Source organism: Ambystoma mexicanum, chromosome 6q, assembly GCF_040938575.1.
Source record: "Ambystoma mexicanum isolate Mex_15411 chromosome 6q, UKY_AmexF1_1, whole genome shotgun sequence".
In the NCBI taxonomy this organism is placed as follows: Eukaryota; Metazoa; Chordata; class Amphibia; order Caudata; family Ambystomatidae; genus Ambystoma; species Ambystoma mexicanum.
In genome coordinates, this window is record NC_090937.1 from 1024329703 (window position 1) to 1024344457 (window position 14755).

Here is a 14755-nt window from a genome sequence, read left to right on the forward strand (position 1 = left end):
TTGCAACAGGGCAATCATTTATTAGTATACAGATAATCTGTTAGGTTATGAATTGTTTCTGCTACTACTTCTGCTTTTTTGCTTACTTCACTTTCCCTGTATATACACATATTTTTATGTGTTATTGTGTCATTGTGTTTTGTCCGTAATAATGCAATTATGTAATACGTGGGTTTTATTAGCTATTTATTACATATTTCACAGTACATAAAACTCTAATAAGAAAACTGTTATCATTTCATTATTCAACATATCAACATTATGAATATTATACCTTCCTCATGTATGCTGCACACAATGCCTAGGTTTCTGCATGAGTAGCTTAGTATACTGGATAGAACTTCATAATAGAATGCTATTTATATCAATGCATTGCTTAATGCACTAATTAGCTCATGATATTTATTCCAATGGTCCTTGACACTTTTTTCTCAACATTATAATAAGAATCCCTTGTACAGACATTTCATGAAAAGTAAATTCATATGTGATGTCATTAGTGATGTCATCAATGACATTTGTGTTAGTCTTAGCAGTGCACTGTGGTGGCGCGAGTTAAGGTTGCTTAGCTTACCATAACTGGCGAATTTCAGGGGTTTTTCAGTTTTACTTGGAACCATAACATCCCTTTAACAAAGTTTTTTCACTGAATTTCATAGGTTTTTAGTAGCACAACTTAACCATAACGTCCCTTTAACAAAGTTCTTTTACTGAATTTCATAGGTTTTTAGTAGCACAACTTAACAATAATAACTCTGACTTTATGTACAAGTAACATAGAACATACTGAACCCCCTCTACGGAATTTGATGTCCGCGAACTCTTTTAATGTCCGCGGACAAGTGCGGACAACAGCACCACTACCCAAAAAGTCTGGGGGGTATGTTTAACTGTTATATCATAACATATGAACATTTTACAAATTCACAAACCAGCACACATACACATTATATGTAGCAATAAATAAGAATTGTAACCCATATATATAACACACTAACAATTCATTTAAATACAATATGTTCTAAAATGGAATATACCAAAAGAAGAAAGATAGGCTTCCAATATGATTACCTCACAGAAACTCCACAACTAAGAGCAACAGCAGATCTACAGACCACTCAGAACACACCTTACCTGAAATAGTAAGTGTACTGCATTTTACTCATATATTTGTAAACTTTCGGTATTAGATGCAAAACAAATGATACTATGTTTTTTTTTTTCTCACAGAAATGTCTAGTACTCTGGAGTGGCAAGAGGAGCATTTCCCACGTGAGGAAATGTCAGAAGATAGTGAATCTAATGGTAGACACTTTACTATATAAACCAATTAATTAATATTATTTTATATACATTTAACATATATATATATATATATATTTTTTTTTTACAGACCATACAAAAATTGAAAATACTAAAGAAAAAGCAGTATTGGATAAGACTTCATCACATAGAAGGAAAAATGGACCTACTCTTGGCACATTTTAATAATTTTAAAAACTTTGTGGAGGTTCACTTCAAACAAACAACTACATACCATTGTCTCACATGTACCTGTCCCCCTCATCATATCCCACTCAATTATCTCCAAAACCTCTCCATGAACCAAAACGTTTTGATGAGACTTCCATCCCTTCTTCACCTCATATAAATCCTATTGAAACCCCCAATTCTCCTGTTTTTGTTTCAGTTTGTGCCTCACCTTCTCTGTCATAAATTTAACATACATGTAAAATAAAGTAAAATTATTATATTGTGTCCTAATTAATTTCTTTTTTTTTTAAGCAGTTGAGGTGTCTGCGGACAGCGCGGGTGTCCGGAATGTCCTGAAGAAAGGAAAATGGAGGTGTCCTAAGAACACTATGGGCCTCATTACATGGACAGCGGTAAGGGTTAACGGACACCGTTAATGTTACCAGTGACCGTTAACCCTTACCGCCTTACTACGAGGTCCCTTTGCGGGTTGGAGACTTTAACGCCTGCTTTTTGCAGGCGTTAAAAACCAACCCGCAAAGGGACCAGGGAGCTAATTACGGTACCGCAATTTGCGGTGCCGTAATTAGCACCTTCCCCATTCCCATTATGCCCTATGGGGCAAAAATGGGAATGGGGAAGGGCAATGGGGGAAGGGGGAATTACCGCCCCACCAACCTTGGAATAGGGAGGTAATTCCCCTTTCCACCAAGGCGGTGCCGATATTTTACCGGCATGGACCAAGGTGCTAACAGCACCTTGGTCCACCGCCGTCAGTGTAATGAGGCCCTATATCTGTCCGTACTGTTCGCTAGCAAGTTGAAACTGTTCTAAGAACACACGCGGTGTCCTGAAATGTACATAAAGAAACAAAATGGGAGTGTCCTGAGGATGCAATGCCTGTCCGTATTGTTCGCAGGCAAGTTGAAACTGTACAAAGAACTCAAGCTATGTCCTGAAATGTTCGTAAATAAACGAAATAGGGGTGCCCTGAGGCCACTATACCTGCCCTTACTGTTCGTAGACAGGTTGAAACTGTTCTAAGAACACATCAAGTGTCCTGGGATGTTTGTAAATAAACAAAATGGGGGTGTTCTGAGGATGCTATGCCTGTCTGTATTGTTCTCAGGCAAGTTGAAACTGTTCTATGAACACAGGCTGTGTCCTAAAATGTTCGTAAATAAACGAAATGGGGGTGTCCTGAGGACGCTATGCCTGTCAGTACTGTTCGTAGGCAGGTTGAAACTGTTCTAAGAACACATCAAGTGTCCCGGGATGTTCGTAAATAAACAAAATGGGTGTGTCCTGAGGACGCTATGCCTGTCCGTATTGTTCGCAGGCAAGTTGAAACTGTTCTAAGAACAAACGCCAGTCTGTAACTGTTCGTTTCACTTGTGATGCACTTTTAATCACTTCAGGACCTGAACAGTGTCCGTAGAACACCAACGCGCATGAGCAAAACAGTTTCAGTGCATTTGGTGTCCTGCGCACACCCGCTCCCTTCGCGAACATGTTCGCGAACCTATCATGTGACCGCGCCCACGATCAGCGTATGTTCTGATTGTGAACACTGTTCGTGTCTCCGAACAATTTAAAACTACACTTTCAAGTAATCTACAATATTTTTCAATAAAAACTCACCATAGAACAAGTCCCATATAGTAATCCTGAGTTTCTACATACTTTTTGTGACTTTTTGAACCCCTTTTTCGGTTCGATCTGTCCACGGACAGCGCCATGTCCGTGAACCGCTCACAAGCACCCCTATAAAAGACCACGCCCTAGAGCTCATTCTCATTGTATTTCTGGATATCCTACAGAGCACAGCGAATTTTGCTGCCAATTTGCAGATTTTCAACGCCAAGCTGATGGCTTCCAAGGCTCCACTCATGCCACCTGGTGCTGCATCTTCCTCAGCATCACCCCACACCCTCCACCAGCACCACCTCCCCAAGGGCGTGAAGAGGGGAACAGGAGTGAGGATGCACAGGAGGATGAAGAGAATGATGAGAATTAGGTAGTGGAAATCCCTACTACCAGCACTCGGCGTGAGTCTTGGGTGTGGCGGTTATTTACCATTCGTGGTAATGGTCCTATGACGCGTGCGAATCAAGTCAACTGCAACAAGTGCAGTCGCGGGAGGCATGGTTCATACAGCTTTGGGACAACTACCATGAAGCGACACCTAAAGTCATTCCACTCTGGGGCCATTCGCAAGGTTGTACCTTGTGAGGAGCGTAGCAGGTTGACTTCCTCTACTTCATCCTTCATTTCCAATCCTGTCACCACAAGGAACACTCCTGTGGGACAGCGTATTCCTCAAGCTGCCTCACAGGCCATACGCAATACTGATGACCCTTACCTTTCGAGGGTCACAGTTGTGTGTATGTACTGCGATGCAGTACTGTGCAGGGGGATAGACTTCATAGTGCTTTTGAGGCTATCGTCTCAGAGCACGAGAAGGTCTGCTCACTACCCAAGTAAAACCCACTCTACATCTTCCTCTCTCAGATCGCCCTTTCTTGTCCCCGTGGTTGGTGTCCCCCCCCTTACCCTCCTCTCCTAGTGTGTCTTATATTAAAAAAAAAAAAACCAACAAAAATAAAAAAAGGCTCTTTTCAGAGCTGCTTTTCACAGTTAAAAAATAGAAGTGAAAATAAATGATGCAGGTCCCTGTGTATTTTTTAGAAGTCCGCGGATATCTAAAATTTTGGGGTGCTACCCTATCATAACCATTGCAGTTTTATCTGGGAGGAAGTGGTGGCTTTGAAAAGAGCCTTTTGGTGGTGTTTGTTTGTGTTTGAAACATTTGAAATGCTCAACACCTACTACAAAATGGATGCTGTAATTCCAAAAAAGGTTACAATGCATTTTGTACATTTCTCAAAAAAATCTGATTGCCAGCATAAGTAAGATGGACTCCATCTCTGCAAAAAATGTATGCACTACGAAACATAATATTTTCATTGTGAAAAGAGGACATGCTTAAATCTCTTAGAAAGGCACAAACAGCCTTATTGACATTGTGCCTTGCTTTCTCCATTTGTGGGCCAAATGAAGAAGAACAAAGCCACATTTGGCTCTGTGCAATCCGTGAAACAATTACTTGAGAATTTGGAAACATGTCCATGACCTTCCCAAGTCCTTCTTTCATTGCAAATTGCAAAGAAATTCCAGACACATGTCCTAAACTGTTCCCTCCACAATGAATTACAATTATGTCTGGATGGTGCTCTGTCTCCAAAGTAGCACAAAGAGGTAGCAAGTCCAACCACTTCATTCCACGTACTCCATGCCAGTGCACTTCCACATGTGGGAATCCAGGATCTACAGCTACTCCACAGCTTTCTGCATGCACCTTCGACCAATGTATCCACGAGTCTCCCAAAATCCAAACAATCTGCTTTCTGAAACACACAGCCATAGCTATCTGTCCTTCTCTCAGCAAAAAGAGTATTTGAGAAACTCTCTCCTGGCACAACACACCCACTAAACGTTCCTGACCAATCCCTTTCTCTGCACATTCTCATTTGCATGGCTCCCCAACTCAAAAATCCCCGGATGTACCACCCGATGTCCGCGAACTACCGCCATGTCCGCGGACATATCGTAACATGGACAGTCCTTCTACCATTTCCTTTTCACTTTCTGTGCCATTCCCTCATTGGATATAGCTAAGAAGTCACATGAACATCCACCAATCACATCCAAGACCTCTACATCTAACTGCATCATCATAGATCAGCACTTTAAATGTACTTTTAATCTCTCTGAGTAGTGTCATATCATTGGAAAGCACCTTCTACCAGAAATACTGTACAAGTCTCCAAGATTTCTACTTGCAGCTGCATACTTATCCATATGCATGAAAACAAACTACAGGTATGCATATTCTCTATATAGTACATGTACAATTTTTATAGATTCATATAAACAGATTAACTGACTTTTAGCTTGTATAATCTATAAAATGAATTCACTGTCATTTTTTCCATCTCCTAAAATCAACTGTCACTTCCAAACCTATCTGCTATTTAATTTCTTTTTACACACACATTTTCAAAGCATGTTGAACTAACATATTTAAAGTACAATATGAAGAGTTAACATACTTAAACAAAATTGCATGCACACAGTATGTTCAAAAATCAAACAACAATACGTGTACAAAAACATAAACATTTATTTACTTATATGTATATACTGCGCAAGCAGCACATGGCACTGAGGCGCTGTTACTTACAAGAGCTTAGTTACAGAAATAGTGGTATTCAGTGGTACATTATGAATTCCACAACGCATACAAATGATATTTTGGTTGGTACGGTTAGTTATTACAATACAGTTTATGCATTAAGAACATATGATATGTATTCAACTGGTACGACGCATCGTATGTGAATAAGATAGTTTTCATGATTTTGAGGAAGGCGCTGAGGGTCAATGTCAATTAAAAAAATCAATGTCTAAATTAAAAACAGTGCTATATACAAACAAAATTACTTATTTGTTTCCTTTACAATTGCAGTGAATACCATTCTCCTGAAAAGAAGCAGCCGAATTTGAAGTACAAAGAACAACTAAGAAGAAACCTGCCAATTTCAGAAAATAAGTAAGTTGAATACCACCATATTGTTTGTACTGGTGGGCAGTCATAATGTCGACACCAAAAATGTCGACTGTCAAAATTTCGAAAAATAAATGTCAAAAAAAATAATGTCGACAAACAATAATGTCGACATTTTTTCGATATTTTTTTGAAATTTTCTATTTATTGTATAAATAGATAAATAAATAAATATATAACTAAAATGTGTTGAGTATGAGGGGTGAGAGGGTGGTGGGGGGTTTGGGGGTGGCAGGGGGCATTGGGTGAGGGGGGTTGGGGGGGACACCCCCATAGTAAATGATACTATTTTTATTTATTTAATTATTGAATAAATAAAGAAATAAATATATAATTACTATGTGTTGAGAATGAGGGGTGAGAGGGTGGTGGGGGGGTGTGGGGGGTGGCAGGGGGGTGCTGGGTGAGGGGGGATTGGGGGGACCCCCCCATAGTAAATGATACTCTTTTTTTATGTATTTATTGAATATATAAATAAATAAATAAATAAATATATAATTAGAATGTGTTGAGTATGAGGGGTGAGAGGGTGGTGGGGGGTGTGGGGGGGTGGCAGGGGGGTGTTGGGTGAGGTGTTGATAGTTCTAATTGATATTTTTTTGGCGACATTGTTTTTTCTAAAAAATGACTCTTTACATTATATGTATAGGATGTCGACATTATTGTTTTCGACATTTTTTTTCGACATTTTTGTTTGTCGACATTTTTTTTTCGACATTATGACTATAAACCGTTTGTACTATTATTCAAACACACTGTAAGGTTAATTCATGCTATTTATGTGCCTAAAAATAGAGATTGTGCACCATTCTGTCTACACATCCCCATTTCTTAAACAGAAATTTACAGGCAGAATAACACACAATTTCTTATTTTTCAGCACACAAATCACCCAACTCAGCCCATAGAATTTTGATATTATAGAACAAACAACTGTTTTAATTGTATACCATTAGATTTACTATTTCTACTTCTCCACACCACCAGCTTACTTTCTAATATCATCTGAACCCCAGTTTAGTAGCCCATAAATTCAAGAATACCCATCTCAACTAGTTGTAGTTGCCCAATGCACAATCACACACCATTACATACATCTTTATCATCTTACTCAGACACTCATGCACACAGCACACATACATTAAGAACACCCCCCAACTCATAACTTCTTTATTCTTTTCAACAGAACCTAAATAATGCCTACCAAAAGTCAAGTCCGTAGAAAGCAACACAGAAGTAGAGCAAATGAAAATAAAAGTGTCCAACATAAGCATCCATCTCTAGCAGAATTTGAAAAAAAAGTTCAAACAAAACAGCTAATACAGTCATTTAGTGAAACAAGTACAAAAACTTCGCCTTCTCTATCAAAATGTAAAACAAACCAAAAAACAATTAACAGAAAATCAGCTATCACTACAGATAAAACTACTTCTTTAAATTTTAATATAGTGCAAAGTAAGCATACCAATAAATGTATTTTAGACAAAATGTTCTGTCACAAAGTCCTTCAAAATCTTATAAAAACAGGAGAGAAATCAGGTTCAATGCTTAAAACCTATCGTAGGAAATTAATTTTAGAAGCGTTGATAGATAGTGCAATTCTTCTCAAAAGAAAGTTATTTATTTTAGTGTTAAACAAAATGAAACCAATAACAAAACTAATGACTAAATTACAAAAAAGACTTCTCAATAAACGAAATGTCAACAGAAATAACTTCTTAAGTATCTGTGGAGGTGAATGGAGTCACACTACGAGCACAGAACCATACTTTAATGAAGAAGCATACAAACAAAAGCAAAGAAATACAATTGCCATACATAGCAGTGGATGAGGTTATGAAAAAGTTAATAATACGATAATGGAACAAGAAATACTGCTTTCAAAAAATATCCCCAGAAAACTTAGAATTACCTCTACATTAAACTGAATCAGAATGTCTAGTATACAAATGGCCATGCACGTCAATGTGTAACATTCATAATCTTTCAAGCCTTTACGGCAGTTCCTCAATCAATATGTGAAAGGCAAAGACAAAATCAAAATGAAACTACTGCAAAATATGGATACCTGTCCAGTGCGCAAGTACACAGGACTACAAGGACATTCATTGGCCTGCATTTCAGGACCGACTTGCAAAACCACTGTTCATTATATCAAAATGATATCAACACATCATTCAACTATAAGAAATCTAGTCTATAAACTGTACTATGCTAAAAGTCCTGCTTTAGCACTAGCCACTTTAATTAACATTCTTCTACATGGGAAAGCAAAAGATCTACTTGAAGAAATCGATTATATCCAGAAAAAAATATTTTGGAAGTGAAAGCCACTTACAGAAGAAAATAACTTTAAAGCAAATTAGCAACAATTCTATGCATGGCAACCTTCTACGACACACATACAAAAAAGAAATACTGAAATTTAAAAGTACATCTGCTGAAATACCAAACCATGTGTGTGTATGTTGCCTGAGAACTTTTTTAAAAGTAACACAAAAACTGTAGACCTAACATACAAAATAGAAGACAATGAAGATTCTAAATGGTTTGAATTAGCTCTCTACTTTATAGCAGAAGACAAATACGAAATAACTGACCCCTTAATACTTTGCAGTTACTGCACTACCAAACTCCTTCACGTGCTATCACAAATAATTTGGAATTATTTCCACTACCAAAACCCCTACAACAACAGAATTTATATGAGAGCATCATAAATCAAACAGTGCACCCATTTCAAGCAATAATACACCTTCAACCAGAAACTGCAAAATTACCTCCCTCGGAATTAGTGAAAGGTGTTCTGGGAAAAGTAGTGTATTTACCATTAGATCTAAAAGAAAATGTGCACACTCTAGGAGTGCAACGTCCAATGCAGCAATCTTTAATTATCTTAGTAAATGGTGTGTCGGAATAGAAACAATATTATGCCTCCTATTGTAATAATTCTATGTGTATTGGCCTACGCCAAGTTGTCTAAACATCATGTGCGAACAAACTCCACGGCAAGGTCTTGACCTTAGAAAAACTAATGTAAGTCGCCATCTTGGATTAAGTCGCCATTTTGGGTTCTCTTATTATGCAGAAGTCACCCTGAACATCAAAGTGGAGGCCAAATGACATTCTGAAAAGATTCTGGCCGTTGTGACCTCCGTAAAACTGAATAATTAATATGCCTGCAGGCCACTTGTTGGGGTCGCGAACTGAGACCTTGTCCTACCGTTGACCTATATGTAAATGTACAACTATATCAGTGAAACTAATCGAAATGCATATAATAAAGGATTGACCTGGCAAAGGAACCCAAAGACCTGTTTCGTAGAATGGTTAACCCGCAAGAGGGTTGGCCAAGTGCTGGACAAATTGTATAAAAAGCCCGGGTATTCCAATGTGCGGTCTCTCACTAACACATCGAACCCTCTTTGAAGTTCGTTATGTTATTCTGAGAGCCAAATAGCTATCTGTTTTGTCAATTGACTTGGTAACTGTTGTAGCTTTTAAATAAAGCACTTGTATGTTTCTTTGTAACCCGTGTTGGTGTGTTTCTTTTTGGGCTTCCCGGCCTCATATTATTTCTCTGTTTCCACAGGTGGACCTACAAAAGACCTAAAAAATTGGCAACAGCTGGTAGATTAACATAAAGTTAGACAAGCCTTGCAATATCTAAACGACAATAATGAATACTACAAAGAAATTAAGATTGAAGTAAACTTGAAGGATAGCACTGAAATAATTCAAGAGACACAAGAAGATGGTCAAATTGAGCTCCTAGATCCTGCTACAATATCCAATACTTTAGACCATTATACAATTCACCCATTGCACTCTAATGACACAGTAGAAGATGCACTAGAAACGTACCAAATGCGTGAAACAAAAGGATCACCAATCAGCATATGGGAAAAAAGTATGAAGCACATGCTTTTCCTCTACTTTTTCCTACTGGCAAAAGAGGAAGGTACGATGATAGACCTATTCAAATGGCAGCATCAGAATACCGCTCATTACAGATGTATTCTGAAGATCCCAGATTTAGACAAAATGTGGAATACATATTCCACCTACTCTTTGAAAGTGAACTAGCAACTTTATGTTACGAAGTTGCACACACATTAAAATCAGGATCCCACTTTCAAAATATGTCAGCTACACAATTATCACAAAAAGTGCAACAAAAAGATGAGGTTTTACAATCAAATATTACAAATCTATTAGCAAATATGCGTGGTACTAAAGAGTACTGGTTTCGACGTCATGGAGATGTACGTTGTATGATAAGAAACCTTGGCCCACAACTTGGTATGTTACATGAAGTTGTGCAGAATATGCATGGGACGATTTACATGATTTCCTACACATATCAAACAAAAACAAATCAAACATAGATATACTAACATCTGGAGAACTTTGTTCTCTAGACCCTGTTAATGTTTCAAGATATTTTCACCATCGCTTCATTGCTATGCTACACTTTATTTGTAATAAAACTGCTCCTCCCCTCGGAGAAGTGCAACACTTCTTTTGGAGAAAAGAATACCAAGCCAGAGGAGCACCACACATCCACATGCTTTTATGGATTAAAGATGCTCCTAAATATGGTCAAGACAGTGACGCCACTGTTTTACAGTTTATTGAAAAATATGTCACTTGTGAAATTCCATCAGAAGCAACAAATAGTGATCTTCATGCACAAATTTGACAATTTCAAAGACACAAATGTGGCAAATATTGCCGTCGCAAATACAAAAACAAAGGGAAATACTACACCAAATGCTGCTTTGGTTTCCCTAGACTGGTTACAAAAACAGGTCAAGTGAACAACTTCATGTCTTCAGTTAGACATAGTGTTAAAGGTAAATCACCTAAAAATACATATTACATAAAAAGAACAGAAGAAGAGAAATATATTAATGATTACAATGCAATCATAGCCCACTTATGGAATGCAAACATAGATGTGCAGTACATTGCAGACAATTCCACTGCAGTTGCACGATATGTTACAGCATATTGAACCAAAGCAGAAAAAACAGAGCTGTCATCAGACAAAACACTGTCTCAGAAATTATACAGCTTGGGCATATAAATGCTCTCCCATAGATAATGTGGCTCCTATGAAGCAGTAGATTGTTTAACTGCTACTGCTTTGTATGGAAAATCTGAAAATATAGTATGGCAAAGTCTTGGTCCTGCTAAATCTAGAAAAAGAGTTCTAAAATCATACGAAGATATAGAAACAATAGCCAAACATGATCCCAACAGCCAGGACATTTTAAAAAACAATTTACTGGACACATACTTCCCAAACAGAAGTACCACTTTGGAAACCATGTGTCTATACCACATAGCCCAAAACTTCAAATACAAAAATAATATCAAACCCGATGAAAAAAAGGTAAATACAGAGTGACAAATTGTGAAGGCAGCTTAGTAAAACTCACAAAACCAAATTGAATTAATCATATCAAATTGTCATGAAAGACTCCTCAACATAAAGAACTATATTACATATCCCTGCTACAACTCTTTAAACCATGGAGAAAAGAAGAAGAAATACGAGATAACTATGACTCATATGAAGACGCTTTCAAAGCAAATGAAAGCACTATAACTGATGTAAACTTTACACAGTGCAAAACAATGTTGCACAATGAACAGCAACACGAAGAAGAACTGCAGGCACCAACTAGATAAGGACACTCCTGACAGTAGTCAACCTTCTGTAACAGGAAGCTTAGAACCACTGGGAGAGCGACTAATAACAAATGAGGCAGAATTAGCTATGACAGAAGTAGAAAACACCATGTATTAGCATGAAGATAAAGAAGACTTAACTATACTACAATCAAAACTAAATATAACGTAGCATTTTTGAAGAAGTAACAAAAGAAAGTGCACATGTTGTACAACATGAAAACAAAGAATGTACCTGCTAAAATTACAAACCTATACTACTGTACATCAGTGTTGAAGCTGGTTCTGGCAAAACATTCTTAATCAAAATCATCAGTACATTCCTTCAACAATTGACAAACAACAAACTGTCAGCTGTTGTCACTGCCCCCACAGGTTTTGCTACCTACAACATAGGTAGTGTTACTTTACACCGATTACTACTCCTGCCAGTAGAACACCAAAACAAATTTGACTATTACAAAGTTTCTACAGAAGCTGCAATGGAACTACGTAGAGTATTAATACACATGAAAATGCTACTAATAGATGAAGTGAGCATGGTCTCCAACCTAATGTTGGCCTTGATTCACCTCAGATTACAAGAAGTACTCAAAACAAACTACAAAGAGCTCTTTGGAGTAAAACACATTATTGTTTTCGGAGATCTTCTTCAATTTACACCAGTGAAAGGTGAGCCTATTTTTAAAACCTTAGGACACAACCTCTGCATGCAGCAATCTGCAGATCTCACTTATGCCAACATCTTAAAAAGTATTAGAGTTGGTATGTTATCTCAAGAAACACAAGCAATATTGAAAACCCGGCACATTCATGCACTTTATGGCGATAATGCATGTGCTACGGATGTTATGGAACAATTGGCCCACAAAAATGTCAATTGTATGGCCTTAATGCCAACTCTTGCAAGCTGTTTCAAATTCAATGAAACAATGTTAAAAAAAGACATGCAACCAATAATTGAAAGTAGCGCCACAGACAAACTAGACATACATGGTATAACACTACCCATGTGTGAACAAGCCACAACAAGACTAAATAGTTTAGAAAATTCAATTTCCAACACAGCTGGATTGGAAAAAATATTAAAATTATCCTTAAATTGCAGAGTAATGCTTAAACGTAACTTTGACGTGGATCAAGGACTAGTTAATGGAGCACTGGGTAAAGTTGTTGGCTTTCAAACATACCCACGTGACAACAACATTCAGTTTGTCAATATTCTCTTTGACAAACTTTCAGAAGTGAAAAGGATGGGATGCTCAACAGCTCGATTCCTTCTCTTCAAAGACATGTATGTATGAAGAGAACAATTTTCTCTAACTCTTGCTTACGTAGTCACCATTCATAAATCACACGGTCTTACCCTAGACAAAGCATTGATAGACATTGGTAACACAGTAGCACTATCACGCTTACATACACTTGACGGTCTATTTCTAATCAACTTTAGTGCAAGTAAAGTAAACGCTGATATTCCTTGCATTTCAGAATACAATAGACTTTGTTCACTATACACCCGCCATCTAAAAACATATCGTATTCCACACAAAGTAAAATGTTCTAAAAGAATACTAAATCAAACAGAAATGCAACAGGATGTCACTGCAAATCCTCCGAAGAGATTAAAAGAAACTAATACTTCATCAAGTACCACAATCAAAAAAGAGCCTATTAGGGAAAGTAAACCAGGTACTTCTTCAAAGAAGGAAGACAAACTCCAAAAAAAGCACTCAGATACAGAACTACCTGGTCCATTTAAACTTTCAAATGTAATTGGTGTAAGTTGCTACGCAAATGTAGCAATGAATATTCTATTTCAATTACCACCAATAGTTGACAACATTTACTTACACAGTACAGACCAATTGTGTTAGCAAATGTTAGTACTTCATAGAAACGCAACAAACAATCCTGACAACACTGATAGTGTTTATGGAATAAGACAACAATTGGACTACTGTGTTGGAATGATGAAATTCACTATAAACTCACAGGAAGATCCACAAGAATTACTAATGTACTTACTACAAGTACTGGAAAACAAAAACATGCCTATAAATGAAATCTTCCAGATTTCATACATGTGGAAACATACATGCACTCTGTGCAACAATGTGACACAAGAACAAATCCCCAATGAGTGCTTTGTGTATGTATCAATACCTAATTGTGAATCCGTTCCATTTCAGCAACTTGTACAAAATGCAAACCATGGTAGATTATGTACTACCTGCAATTCGGATAATCGCTGCACCTTACTAATACAAACACATAGTAAATACGTAATACTAATGCTTCTATGTCACAATGCAGATGGTACCAAAAACAACTGCAAGCTGACTGGATTCACACATGGTCAAGTATCACTTGGTAAAAAAACCTTCACAACAATAGGTATAATCTACCACACAGGAGCCACAACCAATGCAGGTCACTAAACTGCATACATTTAAAAAAAATGTGGATGGTTCAAATGTAATGATAGTACCATTACTCTAAAGCAGAGATTACCTGCTAATCTTACAAACGCTTATTTAATGTTTTTAAAACAAAAATGTATTAACTAAACTGTACTTAAACATTAACTAAACGACTATTAAAAAACTAAAAACTGTTACAATATGCCAACAGCTATATAACGGCCCCAAGATTCTCCAACAACTAAACAGATAAATGAATACCACTAAATTATATCAAACAATAAACAGTTAGAATACGCCAACTGGTATCTAACTACCCCAAGATTTTCAATAACCAAACAGATAAATCAATACCACTACATTATAACAAAAAATAGACAGTTAGAATACGCCAACTGGTATCTAACTACCCCAAAATTTTACAATATCCAAACAGATAAATCAATACCACTTCATTATAACAAAAAATAAACTGTTAGAATATGTCAACAGGTATCTAACTGCTCCAAAAATCTGCAACAAACCAATATATAGA